This window comes from Mustela nigripes, chromosome 2, assembly GCF_022355385.1.
Source record: "Mustela nigripes isolate SB6536 chromosome 2, MUSNIG.SB6536, whole genome shotgun sequence".
Taxonomy (NCBI): Eukaryota; Metazoa; Chordata; class Mammalia; order Carnivora; family Mustelidae; genus Mustela; species Mustela nigripes.
In genome coordinates, this window is record NC_081558.1 from 199,823,379 (window position 1) to 199,843,752 (window position 20,374).

The following is a 20,374-nucleotide window of genomic DNA, read 5'->3' on the forward strand; positions in this document are numbered from 1 at the left end:
GAGGGTTGCCGGGGGCAGGGGGTTTGGGAGAAGGGGGTGGGATTATGGACATTGGGGAGGGTATGTGATTTGGTGAGTGCTGTGAAGTGTGTAAACCTGGTGATTCACAGACCTGTACCCCTGGGGATAAAAATATATGTTTATCAAAAATAAAAAATTAAAAAAAAAAAAAAGAGTTCATTATTAAGGAAAGACACTTCCAATGTTTCACATGTCCCTAGAGGAGCTCTCTAAGCCTTTTAGAGTCCAAAGAGAACTTGATGCCTTGCCTTTACTTTCTTTAAAAAAAAAAAAAAAAAAATTAGACACTCTTCAAATCATTGCTTTACACTTACCATTACTCTAAACCTATGATTCCAAGCACTCTTGACCATGGACATGATATTATAAACCATTTAGTTCAAGCCTCTTGTTTTATAGCTGATGATTATTCCAACTAGAGAAATGTATTTGTACAGGATTATACATAATTTGATCACGGGACACAGATAAATTCTCTCTCCACTATGTTTTGATTTGAGGCTATAATTTCTTCTATCAGACTCAGTTTCTCCTTAAATCTTCTCTTGGTCTCATTGCAATGATCTGATTCCATGATTTCATCAGACTTCTTTTTCTGTACAGTTTAGCAGAATCCTCAATTTTAGGATTTTGTTTAATCTATTTAAATCCATTTAAATCTAAATCAGTTACATCTTTGTTCCAAAAAATGTGCAATGGATATTTACCAATTCCTGTCATTTTTGAGTATATATTGAACTATTGAATGAATTCATCTCAATCACCAAATAGATTTGAATGTTTGCTAAGTAGAAGCTTAGAAAGAGATATTTTAAAACATTAGGAAATAACTATCAGAGTTGAAGAATACTACTATAAAAGAACACACAAAAAATTATAGCTTTGTAACTTTAAGTTAACTAAAAATACCTATTTTTGTCATTTTTTTCTGTAGGTCTTTTAATATGCTCAAAAGTATTCTAAATGCTCTAATTTTCATTTAGCACGAGCTTAAGGCTTTGAATTTATATCCTTAAATCCAGTCATAAAGTGTTTTTCATTTATACTATATTTCACAAAATATGTTTTATTCAGAGTTATCCATGCAAAGTTATTTGATTTTGGTGTAGTTTAAAAAATTATGCTATAATTAGTTTTATACGTTTATACCTTTGGCACATGCCTTAGGATTTCCTGCATCTGCTAAGCACAATTACATTACACATGCTGAATAACAATGACTGTAAAATATTCAAAAAGCTAAACTCTTTCATACAAATTAGAAATGGTAGGGCTTGATAAGTTTACTTTAAGCCAATGCATCTTCATCTCTCCACAATCCTATAAAAACTAATATCTAAAGAATAATCTTAGGAGAAAATCAGCCCCTAAAATAACATACTGCTTATAAATAGGTGTTTTATAAGAGAATTTTAAGGTGTTTCATAAACAGATGTTTTATAAGAGATTTTCAAGCCCAGAATGTAGCAATCTTCAGGTTTTTATATAACATTCTTATCTCTCATGGAATGTGATCTCTAAACATTAATTGCATTGAATGAGACAAAACATGTGAAAACAATGTAAAAGTATAAATTATTTCAGCAATATAAAATATCAGTACTATTACTTTTATTTTGGTATTGCTTTTTTAAATCTTTACAGAGCAGCAGTAGCCATAGATATTATAAATTATGTGCATTACTCTGCAGTTTTTGAAACAATGATTGTTCAAAACCTGTTTTCCATAAAAAAAACTATCATATTTCAAACAGTGCAACACCATAACAGAAATAATGCATCAATTAACTGAAAGCCAAAATAAAAGCTATAGATACCATTAACTTTTATGTCATTTTTTATTTCTTACTTTTTTCAAATAGCCAAATAATAAAGACGATCCTCAGATTTTAGGGATAATATTCCCTTTATTATTTTTTTTTGTTTAAAATGTGAAAAATGGTCTAAATTTAGAAGTCTTATAGAATTAACAAATGTAGGACAAGTAGGAGCTTAATATTCTGCAAGTTAACTTAGATAATAAAGGAATATTTTATAAGCAACACTGCGGCAACACATTGTATAAGTTAAATGAAATGGACCAATTTTTTGAAGAACAGAAACTTCTAGGGAAAGACATCACTTGAATAGGCTTATATATATTAAGGGTTTTAATCAATAGTTAATAACCTTCCAAAAAGAAAGCACTAGGTACTCAAGAGTCCACTGATAAATTCTACCAAACATCTGAGAAACAAATGAGAGTTTATATTCTCCACAAACTGCTTCATAAAAGGGAAGCAAAATGAACATTTCCTACTGCATCAATGAGGTTGGATTTACCATCATAGCGAAATCAGATAAAAACATTACAGGAAAGGAAAATTATGTATCATCATCTCTTATGACCATAGATGCAACAATGGTCAACAAAATATTATCAAGTCAAATCTACCAAAGTATTAAAAGAACTACATACTAAGTGGGAAATATTCTAGTAGGCAAAGCTGGCCCAACATTCATTCTAAAATCTTTCAAGGTAACTGATCATTTTAATAGGCTAAAGAAAAAAATTCATATGATCATACTAATTGATATTTTAAAAATTGTATTTGACAAAATGTAATACCCAGTCATGATGAGAACTATTCAAACTAGAAATAGAAGGAAACTTCCTGACAAAGAACATCTACAATCCATCTCTAGCTAACATCAAATTGGATGGCGAGGAAATAGACAATTTCCTTAAAGCCCTGGAAATAAGACAATGGTGTTCTCTCACCACACTGTTACTTAACATCCTATTGGTAGTCCTCCCTAGCACAAGACAAGAAAAAGAAATAAAATGTATACATATTAAGAGGATTTTAAAAAAACTCTTTGTTTACAGGTCATATTATATCTATGTAGAAAACACCAAAGAATCAACCAAAAACCTCCTCAGACCTGCTAGCTAGAACAGCAATGTCCCAGGGTACATAGTGCACATGCATAAGTTCTATATCAAAGGATACATATGGTTGACTTTTTTTCCCCACAAAAGTGGGGAAATCCCAACTCAGATACCTGAATGTGATCTGTTTGGAAATAGGGTCCTTGCAGAAATAATTTAACTAAAAATAAAAGTATTAGGGTGGACTCCAATTCAATAACTCTTCTTATCAAAAGAGGAAATTTGGACAGAGGCAATCAAGATTGGAGCAATGTAACTGTAAGCCAATGATGATTTTCCATCCATCAAGGATGGAAAGCTAATACTTAAAGTTGGGAAGAAGCATGGAAGGTCTACACAGAGTCTCTGAAAGAGCGTGGCTTTACTGATAACCTTCAATCTTGCCTTCTAGCATTCAGAACTGTGAGAGAATATATTTTTCTTAATTTAAACCACCCAACCAGTTTATAGTACATTATTACAACAGCCTTGGGAAACTAATACATATGAATAAATTAAATAGTTAATCATTTTACTCTATAAAAGTAGTAAATAATTGGTATTTACCCCAAAGATACAGATGTCATGAAAAGAAGGGCCATCTGTACCCCAATGTTTATAGCAGCAATGGCCACGGTTGCCAAACTGTGGAAAGAATCAAGATGCCCTCCAACGGACGAATGGATAAGGAAAATGTTGTCCATATACACTATGGAGTATTATGCCTCCATCAGAAAGGATGAATACCCAACTTTTGCAGCAACATGGACGGGACTGGAAGAGATTCTGCTGAGTGAAATAAGTCAAGCAGAGAGAGTCAATTATCATATGGTTTCACTTATTTGTGGAGCATAACAAATAGCATGGAGGACATGGGGAGTTAGAGAGGAGAAGGGAGTTGAGGGAAATTGGAAGGGGAGGTGAATCATGAGAGACAATGGACTCTGAAAAACAATCTGAGGGGTTTGAAGTGGCGGGGGTAGGGGTGGGAGGTTGGGGGAACCAGGTGGTGGGTATTATAGAGGGCACGGATTGCATGGAGCACCGGGTGTGGTGAAAAATAATGAATACTGTTATGATGAAAATAAATAAAAAAATAATTGGAATTTGAAGTTGAAATAAAAACCATTTATAATAGTACCAAAATGAAATATTTAAGTATAAGGCAAACAAAATATATGTAGGATCTATATGCAAAAAATTACAAAACTCTGATGAAAGAAATGAAAGAGAATCTAAGCAAATAAATTAATATCTAATGTTTATGGGAAAACTAAATATTGTCATGCCAGTTATCTCCCACTGGATCTCTAGATTCAGTGCTACCCCAACCCAAATCCCATTGAGCTGTTTTACATGTATAAACAAACAGATTTCAATGATTATATGGAAAGGATAAACATAGACCTACTGTAGAACAATGTCAAGGGATATATTATTTGATTCAAGATTTACTTTAAAGTTACAATAATCAAGATAGCATAGTATTAGAAAAAGATATACTGGGGTACCTGGGTGGCTCAGAGGGTGAAGCTTCTGCCTTTGGCTCAGGTCATGATCCCAGGGTCCTAGGATGGAGCCCTACATGAGGCTCTCTGCTCATCAGGAAGACTGCTTCCCCCTTCTCTCTGCCTGCCTCTCTGCTTACTTGTGACCTCTCTCTGTCAAATAAATAAATAAAATCTTAAAAAAAAAAAAGGAGAAGGATATACACACAGATTAATTGATCAGAATAGAGAGCCAAAAATAGATCCCCACAAATATATAGTCAACTGATCTTTGTCAAAAGAGCAAAGGTAATTGAATGAAAAGAAAACTCTTTCTTTTTTTTTTTTTTTCAAAGCTAGACATGGTCTTACCACATGAGCCAGCATTGTGCTGCTATGCATTTACCAACTGGTTTGAAAACTGTCCACACAAAAAAACCTGCATCTGGAAATGTATACATCTTTATAATAATCATCGAAACTACTAGAAACAACAAAGATTTCTTTCAATAGGTAATTGCAAATACAAACTGTGGTTACTCATGCAATGGAATACTGTTCAGAGATAAAAAGAAATTAACTATGAAGCATAAAATGATAAAGGTGCCTCTTAAATGCATGTGGTAAAGTGAAGAAAGTCTGAAAAGGAATACTGCATGATTCCAATTATATCACATTGTGGGAAAGGCAAAACTACAGAGATAATAAGGGATGAGTGGCTACCAGGGGTGTGGGTGCAGGGAGAGGAGGTTGAATATGTGAAATATAAGAAGTATATTGTGCAATTCTATTCTGTATGACGCTGTAATTGTAGATATGTGACACTATGTCACAACATACAAATTCATAGCACAAGAAAAGAGCAAATCTTAATGCATACAAATTTAAAACATTTATGACAACATGATGATTTTAGAAGATAGAGGCCTATACACCTTAAACTTATACAATGTTATATACCAATGTCAGCTCCATAAAACTGGAAAAAATAGCTTTAACAAAACATATTCTTTACAAGGCTGGGGCAATCACAAGACTGAGTGCAAAATGTTATAAAATTAACAGTACGCAAGTGTGTAGGACAATCTTACTGAATGAGGCAGGATAAAAAGTTGCTTGACCTAAGTAACTTTGGAAATGAGGGGAGTGTAAAACTAAAGGGCACGAAACTATGTAAGCAGCCTCTCTAGTGTTAAGGTTGTGTTCCATGGGAGCACAGGTTAACAACTCTAATACTGCTGTTCTACATGTACACACACTAGAATAACCACTAAGTAAACAGATGACAGATGGTAGGATCCATGTTTCTCACTGTTGGAAAGGGACTTTATAAACAAGAGGAGGATGCTAAATGATCCATGTGGTAATGGGTTAGAATTACCACAGTATTAACTTTTGTTTACTTTAATATAGATACCAGTGGTTATGCATATTAATATTTATAGAGATTTGCATATCCACTAGTGAATATATATGCATATATTTTCTTGCTTTGTCAACTGAGAGATTTTAGAAGCAAGATACGCTAGTAGCTGCAGATATATCTACCACCCAGTTCTTGGTATCTAATACCAATAAGAGGAAACCAGGGATCCTTGGTTAAATGGGTAGGAAACATACAAGATGAGCCTGAAGCATTAATTAGTGTCGGAATGTAAGAAAATGCCATATATATGTCGACTACACAATTATTGGGTGTGCAAAGGGCCTGTAGGAGCCAACTGAAAGAGCTTCTGATGGAAACAATTTGGGCAACAACTACATAAAGTAATAATGGATCATAATCCAAACAATAACCTATATACCCATGACTTAATGTTAGTATCAATTGATGATTGAATAGGTAGATGGGAAGAGAGAGAAAATCTATGCAGAAAATGTCCAAATACTTTTTGTAGATTTTTTTTTCCTCAAAGAGGTGGACAAATCCCCATTCCTTAAGTGTGAGTTTTGCATAGTCACTTCCTTCCAAAAAGTACAGTATGAAAGGCTGAAAAAATGCAACTTTACAGCAAATAAACCTTACAAACCCTACTTTAGGCAGGTGATTAAAGTCATCATCAATGATTTCATATAGAAGCTATGTATCTTTGATAAGATGTGAGTAAAATGGCCTCTCATCTTTGTAATCTTTCATTCAAATATCCAGAACTGCAGCCTAATCATAAGAAGAACAAATGTCGGGTGCCTGGGTGGCTCAGTGGGTTAATCCTCTGCCTTCGGCTCAGGTCATGATCTCAGGGTCCTGGGATCGAGCCCCACATTGGGCTATCTGCTCTGCAGGGGGCCTGCTTCCTCCTCTCTGCCTCCTCTCTGCTTGTGTCTCTGCCTACTTGTGATCTCTGTCTGTCAAATAAATAAATAAAATCTTTAAAAGTGGTGATGCAACATGGGGGCTTAAGTGGGTACGAGAAGAATAAATGAAAGAAGATGGGATTGGGAGGGAGACAAACCATAAGTGACTCTTAATCTCACAAAACAAACTGAGGGTTGGGGGGGGGAGGGGGTTTGGGAGAAGGGGGTGGGATTATGGACATTGGGGAGGGTATGTGCTTTGGTGAGTGCTGTGAAGTGTGTAAACCTGGTGATTCACAGACCTGTACCCCTGGGGATAAAAATATATGTTTATAAAAAATAAAAAAATAATTTAAAAAAATTTAAAAAAAAAAGAACAAATGCTAGAGGTGGGAATATGCTAATTATCTGACCCATACTCTTCACAACGATCATGGTCATCAGAAACAATCAAAGTCTGAGAAGCCACCACAGACAACAGTGGCCTAAAGAAACCCGACAGGTCAGTGCACTGTGGTATCCTGGATAAAATCCTGTAAGAGAAGAGTACATTAACTAAAAATTAAAGAAGTTTTAATAAAGTACATGCTTTACTTAATGATAATTTATCACTATTGGTTTACTAATTATAACAAGCGTACTATACTAATGTTAGATATAATGAGAGGAGGGTGCATGAGAACTCTGTTCTACCATTACAAGCAATCCATAGATCTAAAACTGTTCAAATAATAAAATATATTAAAATAACGTTTTCTGTGATTAAAATGTCATGTATTTTTGTGAATGTTGGGAAAACCTATATATGTTGTAGTGTTACTGAGATGCATATAATTGGGTCATAAATTAAGATGCTCACAAGGTAGCAACATCTAGTTTGCTTTCTCTTCTTTTACAGTAGAAATAACATAAAATTATATAACTCCCTGACAGAGATCTAAAGTTTCAAACGCAGTATGTCGTTTGAGAAGTATCATTAAAAATATTCAAATAATGCAAAACAAGGTAGGGAAGAAAGATTTAAAAAGAGCAAACAAATAGAAAAATTATATAATATTATACTCAGTTGATACCTTATCAATAGTCATATAAAGTATAAGTATAGAGTCATATAAAGTCATATAAACTATGAATGGGCCAAACACTCTAGTAAGTAGAGACTTACCAAACTCTAGGTACTTGATAAATTCAAATGTAATGGTTATTTTCCTTCTTACAATGACTTTTTTATAAATGTTTATTCAGGGGAGGAAAAATTGACTAAGTATACAGCACTTACTAATGTATAAATGATATAAAATATAATTAATTTGATTTTAAAACATATGTTTCACATCAGGGAAATATTTTCAATAGAATTTTATTTTTGCAAAATGCCACCATCATTAAGAATGAATATAATTTAGTAATATATCTGATTATATACAATAATATACATATTAATATATAATATACAGTAATATTATTACTATAACTACTATATTAATAGTATCACCATATAAAATATTGCATATATATTATATATAATATTATTACTCAACGGTAATTATATTTATATAATTATATAATTATTATATGTTAGTACTATATTACATATTATTATATAATATATTAGTACTATAATTACTACACAGTAATTATATAATTATAAATAAATAAATAAATAAATATTTATTATATCTGGGATAATTATAATTATATCTGGGATCAAGTCCTGCATCAGGCTTCTTGCTCAGTGGGGAGCCTGCTTCTCCCTCTGCCCCTGCCTGCCACTCTGTCTGCTTTGCTCTCTCTCTCTCTCTCTGACAAATAAATAAATAAAATCTTTAAAAAAAATAAATAAAAAATAAAATATCCTCTTGATGTGAAACACATGTTTTAAAGTCAAATTAATTGTATTTTAGGTAATTTATACATTAGTGCATGCTGTATACTCAGTCAATTTTTCCTTCCCTGAATAAACATTTATAACAAGCCATTGTAAGAAGGAAAATTAGTAATAAATATATATAATATATAGTAATATATAGTAATACATAATATAATACTATATATAGTAATATATAATGATATATATAGCAATATAGTAATATATACAGTATAGTAATATATATAATTATATATACTTATATATAATTACATAATATATGATGTAATATAATATATAATATATTATACATAATATATACATGATATAATTACTATATAATATAATTAAATATAATTGTATATTATATATTACTACATAGTAATATATATAATATATATATAGTACTATATCTGTTTTTTTAAGTATATAAAAATTTCAACCACATATATGACATAAACCTACATTAAGAAGTATAATTTCATACAAAAGTTCAGTGGAGGGGCTCCTGGGTGGCATAATTCATTAAGCATTGCACTCTTGGTTTAGGCTCAGGTCCTGATCTCAGGATCCCTAGATCAAGTTCCCACCTGGGGCTGCCTTGCTCAGCAGGGAATCTGGTTAAGACTTTCTCTCTCTCTTTCTCTTTCTCATTCTCTCAACCTCCCTCTGCCCTTCCCTACTGCATGCTTGAGCTCTCTCTCTCTCTCTCTCTCTCACTTTCTCAAATAAATAAATCTTAAAAAAAAAAAAGTTCAGTTGAAGTCTATTTACCATTTAACAGACTTATTTATTTTTATTAATTCAGGTCTAAAAATTGTCAACAGTATGTAAAATTTTAATTGAACACATAAATATTTTATTTGCATGTCAATGCAAAAACAAATCAAAATGTTAAGTTTTTTAATTAGGATGTTTTTGAAACATGCACTCTAAAGACAGATGCTTGAGTGTACACACACATTCACACACACATATGTATATGTGTATGTATTTTGGTAGGAAGGAATCAATCATTTGGTTATTGAAAAAGCTGTTTGACTTTTCCAAAAGAAAAGTAGCAGAGTAATTGAGCCTTGAGATGGCTGACAACATTCACTGTAAACTGTAATGAAATACATTTGTGAAAAGCTCTTTTTAAATTTGCTTTAATGAAACCACAAATTGAAGCTATTACATGACCTAAGTAATTAATACTGTTTCAAATATTTTCAGAATTTTAGCTTTATATTTAGGTTATCTTTTGTATCTAATCTTTGATATTCAAAATATATATAATTAAACAATTTCATCTAGGGTAAAAGTGAGAATGTGATTTAAAATTAATAAGAAACATATAGTTTGTCAACTAATTGGTAATAAAAACTTAAAAATATTTTCATGTTAATATATATTTTATTTACAGTAATTTATAAAATGTATATTTATAAAATTTGACAACATAAGAAATACATTAGTATATATTTGATGTTATTGTCTTTCTATTGGCCTACTGGTACTAAAAATGACTTCTTCAACTTCATATTCTTAAATTCTGGATGAATGAAGGCAGTGTTAGAGCCTAAGAGTGAGTCACTTTTTATGTTACAGTGTTTAGATTATTTCTCTGGTTTGTTAAATTTTGATAAATCAGTATGTTCAGGTCTTCAATTGTGTTTAAGCAATAATGTAATTTAACTCATGGATTTATCAGTGAACTCTTCACTCAGAATTTGCCTGATAAGATTAGCTACATATTGTAGAGCTACACTAAACAAACAAAGAAACAAAAGTTGCTAATTAAAAAAACAAACAACAACAAAAAAATGAACACTGAATTCAGGCTCTGAGCACCCACAGATGTCATAGTGTAGCTTGATTAAAAAACCTAGCAACTTAACAAATGTGGATTCCTTAGACATCAATCAGCAGGGGATTTCAGAATGTTTACAAGTTTGTCTTTTGTTGTTGTTGTTGTTTTTAATAAATGTTCTTGCCTACAAAAATAAATATTAGGAAGAAAGCTATTTCAATTCACATTCCTTAAGGTAAATACTGAGACAGAGATATACAAACACCATCAAGTTATAAAACATTGAAGTTCTCAAAATTTAGGCTTAAACATATTGCTTTGCTCTCTGAGTATTTCTAAGAAGCCACTTTATTTTTTTTAAGATTTTATTTATTTATTTGACAGAGAGAGATCACAAGCAGGCAGAGAGGCAGGTAGAGAGAGAGGAGGAAGCAAGCTCCCTGCTGAGCAGAGGGATCCTGAGATCATGACCTGAGCAGAAGGCAGCGGCTTAACCCACTGAGCCACCCAGGCACCCAAGAAGCCACTTTTGAAACAGTCTGTGGGAGTCCCGTGAGACAGAAGACTGAACTGTGCATACTAATTAGAATTTGTGTTTCTTCAATTTTTGGTAAATTGATTCAACTTTTTTTATTGAAAGATGGTTATTATTTGCTGTTTGATTTTTTAGTATTTCAATTTCCTGTTAAATTGTCTTATTTTTTGAATACCAAATACTTTTAGAAAAGATTACACAAACAACAGTATTGTCTACTTTTCCCGAAGATTATAGACAATTTCATGTATATTTTTTTCCTAACAAAAGTGCTTCCTAATTAAACTATTCCATTTGGTGATTTTCAGATGCCATAGACTCATATCTCACTTTTGGCTCTTCTACCCACATGACATAATGGATCCAACCCTTCTCCAGCCACACAGATATAAAGGCAAAGAACAGTGATTGTTTAGCACTGGGGTACTTGGAGAGAGGCATCCTTGAGACTCTTTTAGATCACAGAGAATTTTGAACTCCCTCCCCCTAACATTTTAAAATTCATGTGAAAACTATTCTAGGCTATTTTACTCACCTATCTGCTTTTATATAAAAATTGGTTGCTACCAATTTAATTTTTTGGAATCCAGTACCTCTTTCTAGGATACATGCACCCCTGAGGTTATATAAAGCCCAATTTTAGCAGCAAAACACAGAGGATACAGATTACTAGCTTCTTATCAATTATCATAAGTAAAAATGTTAAACTCTGTTGGAAAGCAGAAAGCAGACTATGGAAGGCAGAATTTCAAGATGCTTACAAAATTTCTACGCCCTGTGTATACACTGGAGGTAATCCTTTCCCCATCAGTATGAGCAGAAACTCTGACTATGCTGAGATATCATTTTTTGATTATGTACATTTTTTTACATTGTACCATAAAAGGATTTTGCAGAGGTAATTACGGGGCACAAACATAGGGGAGATTACCATTGGTGGCCCTATCTAACGAGGAAAAACCTTTAAAATAGGATCTTAGGGTGAAAGACCAGAAGCAAGACACTCACTCCCTGCCTTTGCCCATCTCTATTTCTTACCCTCACACACTTTTTTTTTTTTTTTGCTGCCTTTGAAGAACCACACCACCATGTGTTCTATCACTGTGAGGAAATAAAATTTGCTAACGACCACGTGAGTTGGGCACTTCAAACCTCCATGAGGCCACAGTTCCTGCTGACATCCTAAGTGCAGCCTTGGGAGACCCTGAGCAGAGGATCCATATAAGCCATATCTGTAACTATGAACCACATAAATGTTAAGAGAACAAATGCATGTTGTCTGAAGGTGTTAATTTTGTCTTAATCATTATGAAGTGATAGAAAACCAATACTGAAAAAGTTTTAAAATATCATCACAAACCTTAGGTCTCTCTATATTTTTGTTCCTTCTCATTCCTCCCAGAAAGTCTTATCAGGAACAGTGTATTATTCTGTAATACAGTTTAGTTTACATTTCTTCTGCTCGACATAGGAAATTTTGCAAGAAACTGAAATAAGTAGTGTAGTAGAGTACCAGGGAGTGGCTTAGCATTTGGAGTTTTTGTTGACCCTTATACTACTAGTACAAGTCTATGTTTTTCTTTATATATCCTATTCTTTCACAAACATTTTTTAATAAAGCAGTTTCACCACTAACCATTAACCAAAATCCTGTTACACGTACATTTAATGTAAGCACAAGTTTTATGTCAATATTGCCTGTCTTAGCAGCCTATGTTCTATTTTACCACAATGCTGTTTTTTATCTCAATCTATAGAGCAGATGTAGATAAGTCTTAATTCTTCTTCTTTTCTTTTTTCTAAAGATTTTATTCTTCATTTGACAGACTGAGATCACAGGTAGGCAGAGAAACAGGCAGAAGTAGGCTCCCTGCCCAGCGGAGAGCCCGATGCAGGACTAGATCCCAGGACCCTGGGGTCATGACCTGAGCCGAAGGCAGAGGCTTTAACCCACTGAGCCACTCAGGAGCCCCAGATAGGTCCTAATTCTTAGTCTTTCTCAAAATTAAGTGGTCCCAACAGGTATTGTCCTTAGATGAATAGGAAAATAGGTAAGAAACTAAGTAAAAATTTGAACAATAATGTCAATCACCATTAAGTATTTTAGGGACAATGTTGACTTCTAATATCTCAAGTCTCATTATAAATAAAACATAATTTATCTCTTCTTTATAAATGAAAATTATTTAAATAATTTAAACAAAGTTACATTGCCAATTATTTTATAAAATGGTAAATAATATGTTATATAAGCATGATACAAGTAATATAATTCATTTTAATATAGTTTTATATTGTCTTATGTTCTCTCTAATATTCAGTGAAGTAGTGCTTTTTTCCTGCCATGGTCATGGACGTTCAAGCAGACTCAAGAGTTTTCTGATCAATCTTAGGTGAGACAAAAACCTCACAATTGCTTTGAACCTTGGGACACAGGCTGAGTTTGGAAACTAAAATGCTCATCAAAATACATTTATCAGAAATTATATCTTAATTAAAAAATAAGGTGCCCCTCTCCCCACCTTTGACCAGCAAGGGTTGGAGAGCAGATGAACCTCTAGTTCTTCCTCAGTCTCCCTTGCCTCTTCCCAGAGCTACTGTGTTTAAACTTGTAGGACTTGAGAGTGGGCTGGGCAGCACAATGATAAGTTCCTCTTTGTCCTCCTCTTTAACAAGATGAGGTTACACTTTCGTGGGTATGTTCACAGATTCTTCACAGCCTTCTAGCGGTGCCCTTCCATTACTGACTCCCCTTCATGGATGGTCCTTTGGCTTGAGGTGGTTGTTCCTATCTTCCTTTCCATTTGTGATTTTCATACTTTTTAACCCATATGAATTCTCATTGTTTCGGTCAAGTTTTTATCTGGCATATCTTCTTAGATAGGGCTAATTTAAAATGACTCTCTCTTACTTTGCTGCTTTGGGTCCATACCTGGCTACTAGGTTTCCTGGGTCTTGTACAAATGACAAAAGAGTCTGCAGTTACTTACACAGGTAGCACCAATTCTCCCTCAGACTTAAGCTCTCCCTCCATCTTTCTCTCTCAGCCGCTCTGTCTGATAAATAACCACAGACTCTCAGATATTCTATCTCAGCAATTCAGTAGAAACTTGCAAATTAACAGCCTGCCATACATCTCCATTTTTCTATTCCCCACCACAAGAAAAAGTGAACACAGGAGAGTTTCATATTATTTACATGTAAATTTGAACCAGAATAGAAGAGTTTTTGCCCATACTCCTTAATAGTGAATTTAACTGAAGGAAACAAATGAACAAAATATGGTGTTACTTACTGTTGGAGGAGATCATCTAAAGGATGTGAATGGCCCTTTGATCCATGAACTGGAACTGGGTAATCGGAGGTTCCTCATGCCTTCCCTGGTCCTTGGGATGCACATTCTTCCCACCGTTCCCACAGTGGGAAATATTTTTAAGAATGCATCCTCAACAGACAATGTGTTGTTGAGACCACTTAGATGATATATGGGACTAAAGCCAGTTAAAGGCACTTACATAAGCTTTTAAGATTTGGCAGGTGAGTGAAGTAATGTACTTGTTTTGCAGGCACCCAGAACAAGCCTTGTGGGTAAGTTTCCTTATTAACCAAACCTGCCACCTACAAATCTGGAGCGGCCTGCCTCTCTCTTCCATCTTGCCCTGCCACCTTAGTTCTGGGGATGTTTCAGATTTCATCTGCGAAGCTCCTGAGGTGGCAAAGAACCAACAACTGGCAGCCAGTCAGTAGTCAGAAGAAAGGGGTCTTGAGAAAGAAATATCGTTGAAGGCAATGTTTAGATGGTCATCCACTTCGGTGTGGGGAGGCGTGAGGAGGGGTGGCCCATTTGTCAGATGCTCATGAACTGTCGTGCAAGCACACCGGCCTGTCTAATGCACTAGTTTGGAAAACTACACCCAGCACATGGCAGCAAACAGAGAAGCAAACAGTGGCTGTGGTAGGCTGAACTCTGTGGTGGGTCCTTCAGCAGGACTCTGGTGCCCAGCTAGAGGCTGAAGCCTGAGTTAAAAAGCTGGAAGCCGAACTGGATTAGAGAAGAATGTGTAGTTGTTCACTACTCTGGCTTCTGGGCTGGCAGATGGGATGGAAGAGCACGATAATTAGTTGGCGAGCTTGGCAAGCAGTTCTGTAAAGCGAGGAGTGTGCAAGCTGCTGGGGATGTAAGCTCTCAGCCCCAGCACTTGTGATTGGGATACTAAGAGGTGGAATCCCTGGGAAGGTTTGGGAATTCGGAGGAGTATGTTGTGGTAATTGACAGTGAAATGGGCAAAATGCCTGGTTTCTGACCCCTCATGTAAAAGAAAGCAGAAGCACAGCAACGATAACCCCAAACAGCAGGGCAGCCCCCAGTTCGAGGAATGTTCATGATGAGAGAATATACTCCCACTGAGCTTGTTGATACAGTTGCTAAGTCCCAACAAAGGCCAGGGAAAGTATCAAGGCACGGTTGGAGTGGTTATGGGATGTAGGTGTGATGGCATTTCTCTGTCTGAGCAGGAGGCAGAGAAAATGAGCAGCATCACTACACACTCTGCCCTCCCTTAGCCACTGAATGGCACTCAGGGGATTCAAGGCAATCACTTGTTTATGGACTGGATTATTCTATCTTGCAGGGTGGCTTAGCCAAATGAGAGGTATCTCCCTGGGCTTGTGGGAGCCAGGAAATCTATAGAGGAAGTACAACAAATTCTTAAGAGGTTGGGAATGAGACAGACCATCTCTTCTGTCTTTGAAAGCTCTGGTCAGATTGCATTCCATGCAGAAATTAAAGCCAAGATACTGCGATACACCCCTAGGCACCTGGTATGGGACGCTGATATTCATGCTGAGCCCAGTAATGGGACAAGATATTATCATGTTAATCAAATCATTGCTGATGTGGGGGAAAGTGACAAATACTGGAAATGGGTACAGGATGTGGGAAATTCCCAAGACAAAGAAGGAGCTCAAAAAGTCAAAAGGCTATCCTAAATGGCTGTAAAATACTCAATAAAAGTAATCAGAAAGCAAATGCAATTTTATCTCCTTGCTGCCAGGAACCCAACGGGAAAGAGATAATGGCAACCTTGTGCTGTGTTGGTGAGCCTAAGGAATACTTCAAAGGCTGAAAAAGAGTTCAGACCTGCCCCATCAACTCGTACCAACCCCGATGGTCCACTGCTTCAGTAAGGGTCTCTGGGATACAGTCCTAGCTTGGGTGGGTGCCTCCTATACCCTGGGAACAAAATGTAGGTCAAGACTGCCTACCAACTGAAAACCCATAAGCCAGCCTCCTCTGTGAAATGTGGTAACTAGGGACGCCTGGGTGGCTCAGTTGGTTGGACGACTGCCTTCGGCTCAGGTCGTGATCCTGGAGTCCCGGGATCGAGTCCCGCATCGGGCTCCCAGTTCCATAGGGAGTCTGCTTCTCTCTCTGACCTTCTCCTCGCTCATGCTCTCTCTCACTGTCTCTCTCTCAAGTAAATAAATAAAATCTTAAAAAAAAAAAAAAAAAAAAAAAAAAAAAAAAAAGAAATGTGGTAACTGTCATACAATAAAAATTGCTGGGGGGAATAAGGAGATAGGAGAAACTATCCAAGAAACTGCACTAAGTGGGTATTGTACACCCTGCTCACAGTGCTTTCAACAGCCCCGTAAAAAAAAAAAAAAAAAAGAAGAGAGAGAGAGAGAGAGATGTCTCATGGCAGATGACCGTGGACTGCAAAGAGGCAGTAAGCCACCTTTAAGAAGGCAAAAATAGTAGTGTAGCTGATGAAAGCTGTGGCCATCAACCAGATATGGCTACCACTTGAGTTAGATGTGTCCGTGACTACAGGAAGTACAGATTGGGAACTATATCAGAGACAACAAAAGAAAAAGAGCCTGTAGAATTTTGCCTCCAGTTCTGGAAGGGGACAGAAACAAGATATACTCCCATAGAGCAACAGCCTCCTAGTAGTGTACACAGGACTTCTCCAGGTAGATCCTCTCATGAAAGAACCACAGAAGCAATGGGCTGAACTCAGAGTGGTCAGTCATCACTCATGAACCCGGGATGTTAACTTTGAACTGACATTTGGGCTGTTCCAAAGGTATTAACTCTATGGCTTGGAAAATGGGAAGCCAAGTAGTAGATGGTCATAAGTAGGCCCTGTTGGATAGGATCTGTGGTAAGACATTTGGGTTCAACTTCAAGACCCACTGTCTTGAATGTTGCTATTTTCCATGTCCTAGCTCATAAGTCATTGACACACCCTGGCAATCAAGAAGCTGATCCCCTAGCTGGGGTATGAACTCCAGCAACTGGCCTTTTAGTATACACAGCAGATTGAATAGAAAAAAGTGACCTCTGAGTGGAATGGAACATTGCAGAGATGCCAGATTGCCTTAAAATATAGGGACAGTCATAATTAAATTACTAAAAGGTAAAATCACAGTGGCTGGATGGACTAAATTAGTGTCCCAGGTTTTAATACATTTGAATGATCAACCAGCAGTGTCCATTGTTCCATATGTCAGACTGGGGACCCCTGCTGAGACATCCAACACCTTAAAGGTATGGGAGGCCCAGAAGACAGCCATTGCCCTGACTCTTATTGTGAATCAGTGTGCTATGCTGCTAAGAACAGCAAATCCCATGGTACCTGAGAAGGCATTACCTACTGGAATTTGTAATGGGTTACACTGCCAAGGTTAGTCAGTTACTTCACAACCCTGAGTGAAAGGGAGCTACTCAATCTCCAGTGGGATTCCATTGTCTAGCTGTAAACTGGACCTGTGAGAAGGTACTATACCTGGAGGGAGCATGCATCATTGAAAGAAGATAGAAGGCAGGAATCCTGATTTAGCATATCCCATCCCTAGCCCATTGTTTCATGCCCAACAGTACTGCATCATCTGGTCAACATGTATGATATGCACAACAGGCCAAGTTCCTAAAACTGCATCTACATTAGCATTGAAGGGTCAGGCTACAAGTGTAATTCTTATAAAAGAAGAAGCCTTTCCCATTACAAGTTCCTATTAAGTTTTTGTCTTTTTGACCTTAGCTTTCTGATGCTCTTGTTGTGTCTGGTCACAGAATGAGCACCTGATGGAAATACTTTTCTAAGTGGGTCCATTCACATACTTAACAAAGGGGTCAGTTCAGCTTCTGGGTATGTGGGCAACTGCCTCTCTCTAGCTCATCAGCATTGCCATGGTGGGTATCAGAACTCCAGGGAGGGGACTAGAAGACCATAAAGCAGTACATTAAGGAAGAACAAGCTAGGACAATTATACTATTGTCTGATATCACCAATACCGACCCAGAAACTTGGCCTATGGAACAATAACACTGGCCATAGGTGCCCATCCTACTGCAGACCGGAAGTGTTCTAGAGATACCACCATGAGAATCATGGGTGGTTATGCTCAGATTTGGGTTGAGTTTCTGAGACTCACTCCAGGTTATGGACCTTGAAGCAGCCAGGCACCTCTATATTGTAAACAACAACAACAACAAAAATTACTCTAAACAGAACCAACGCAGTTGTATCAGGATTATAGAATGAACACCATTGGAACTGTGTGGTCATCCTGTCAAATAAATGGATAGCAATTGGATTGGCACTGACTGGCCATGCTACACAGGTATTTACTGAGCAGCACCCAACAGAACCCGATGATTGTGTTAAATAAATTACTGGTCATAGCTCCATCTGAGTGGCTGGGCCACAACACCCTGGGTTTTCCCTGGGCATAGGGGAGAATTTACTCCATGGTAACAAAAATTGCCAAGTTCCCTCTTTTCAAGGCCAGATGGGCACATTCTATTTTCCACTATAGTGTGATCATTTGTCTACTGTTGTTATTCCTTCTATTGGCCTGGAGGATGTAATAAGATATACCCAACTAAATATACCCAACAAGCCTTAAATAATAGCTAGCAAAGCCTGAAATGTCTTTACTGAGAAAAGCTGTCTCCAAAATTAAATGGCCTTGGACATTAATACTTCCTTTTGAGGACACATCCATGCCATTATCCAAACAAAACGTTGTGTTCATACACTGATGAGTCAGCTAATGTGTCATCTTTATTAAATTACATGAGTGAAAAAAAAAAATCACATGAGAAGAGAAGTGAATGTCCCAAGTGGTTTGATCCACAGCTTTGGTAACTTAATTCAAATCATGGGCTCCTGGTGGAAAAAAATTGTTACTTATTTTGGGAATCATTATCTTAACCAGTTTTCTCTGTCCAGTGCAACCAGAATCCACCAAACAAGCCACCTGCATGATTGTGAAAACTTTTGCTGACTTCTCAGGGCACATAGTGAAAGATGGGGGTGTGTAAGATTGTAAGATTGTCCTAAGAAGCAGAATGTTGGAGGAGCTCATCGAGAGGACATTGGCTGTGAGTAACCTACAAGCTAGACCCAGGGAGCTAGTGGCTCCCGCACCTTCCCTTGTCCTTGGACTGTATGTTTTGCTCACTTTTCACACAGTGGGAGCTGTTTTCAAGGATTCAGTCTTGAGAGAGCAAGGTGTTGTGTTGCGAGGACTGTGTATGTGCCCTATAAACTTTTAAGATTCTGGTGGGTGATTGCAGAGAGATACTCATTTTGCAGTTTCCTAAAACAAGCCTTGTGTGTAAGTTTCCTTGGTCATTAAAGCTGTCACTCAACACCTGGAGTGCCCTGCATCTTTCTCCAGCTTTCCTTGCCCTCCTTGTTCAGGGGCCACTTTCAGATTTTATCCAAGAGGCCTCCAAAGTTGCAAGTCAACACTTACAGTTGATAGATTTATGGATGAATGTTGTATTTTCCTTATATAATCTACATTATTTAAGCTATAGACAATGATTATGTACTGTACTCAGATCATAAATCAAAACAACATAATATGTATTTCTTTAAAGTCAAGTGATTTTAAAGGAAAGGAGGAAATTTCTGATTATATCTTTCAGGGCTTCTATTACTATTTCTTCGATTTTTTGCCGGGTTATCACCTCAATCTCACAAATGCTCTCCATTCAAGACTGAGAAGTGAGCCTGGGTCATGGGAGACACGGTTCCAATGCTCAGTTTCTTTTGAAAATTCTTCATCCAAACATCAAGTCAGAGAAGGATATACTGCTCTCATCCCTGCTCCTTTATCCAAACACTAAAGTTATAACACTTGCAAGCTTCAAAGGAAAGTCTTCTCTTAACACTCATTTTTATTTTTGAAACAGGGCAAATATGCCTAGCTAACTACATTTGTTAAGGTTGGTATTTTAAAATGTTATCTAACCTGTAGAGTGTAAAGTATCTTCTTGCACAGAATACAGAAATATACAAATAAAATATATTTGTTGCTGACCGATTAATACCATTACTTATCTCACAAAACAGAGAATTCATTTAAGACAGTGCTTGCTTATTAAAAACTCATTTGTGATAAGTGTAAAATGTCAGAATTCTGAGTTTCTTACACACATACATAATAC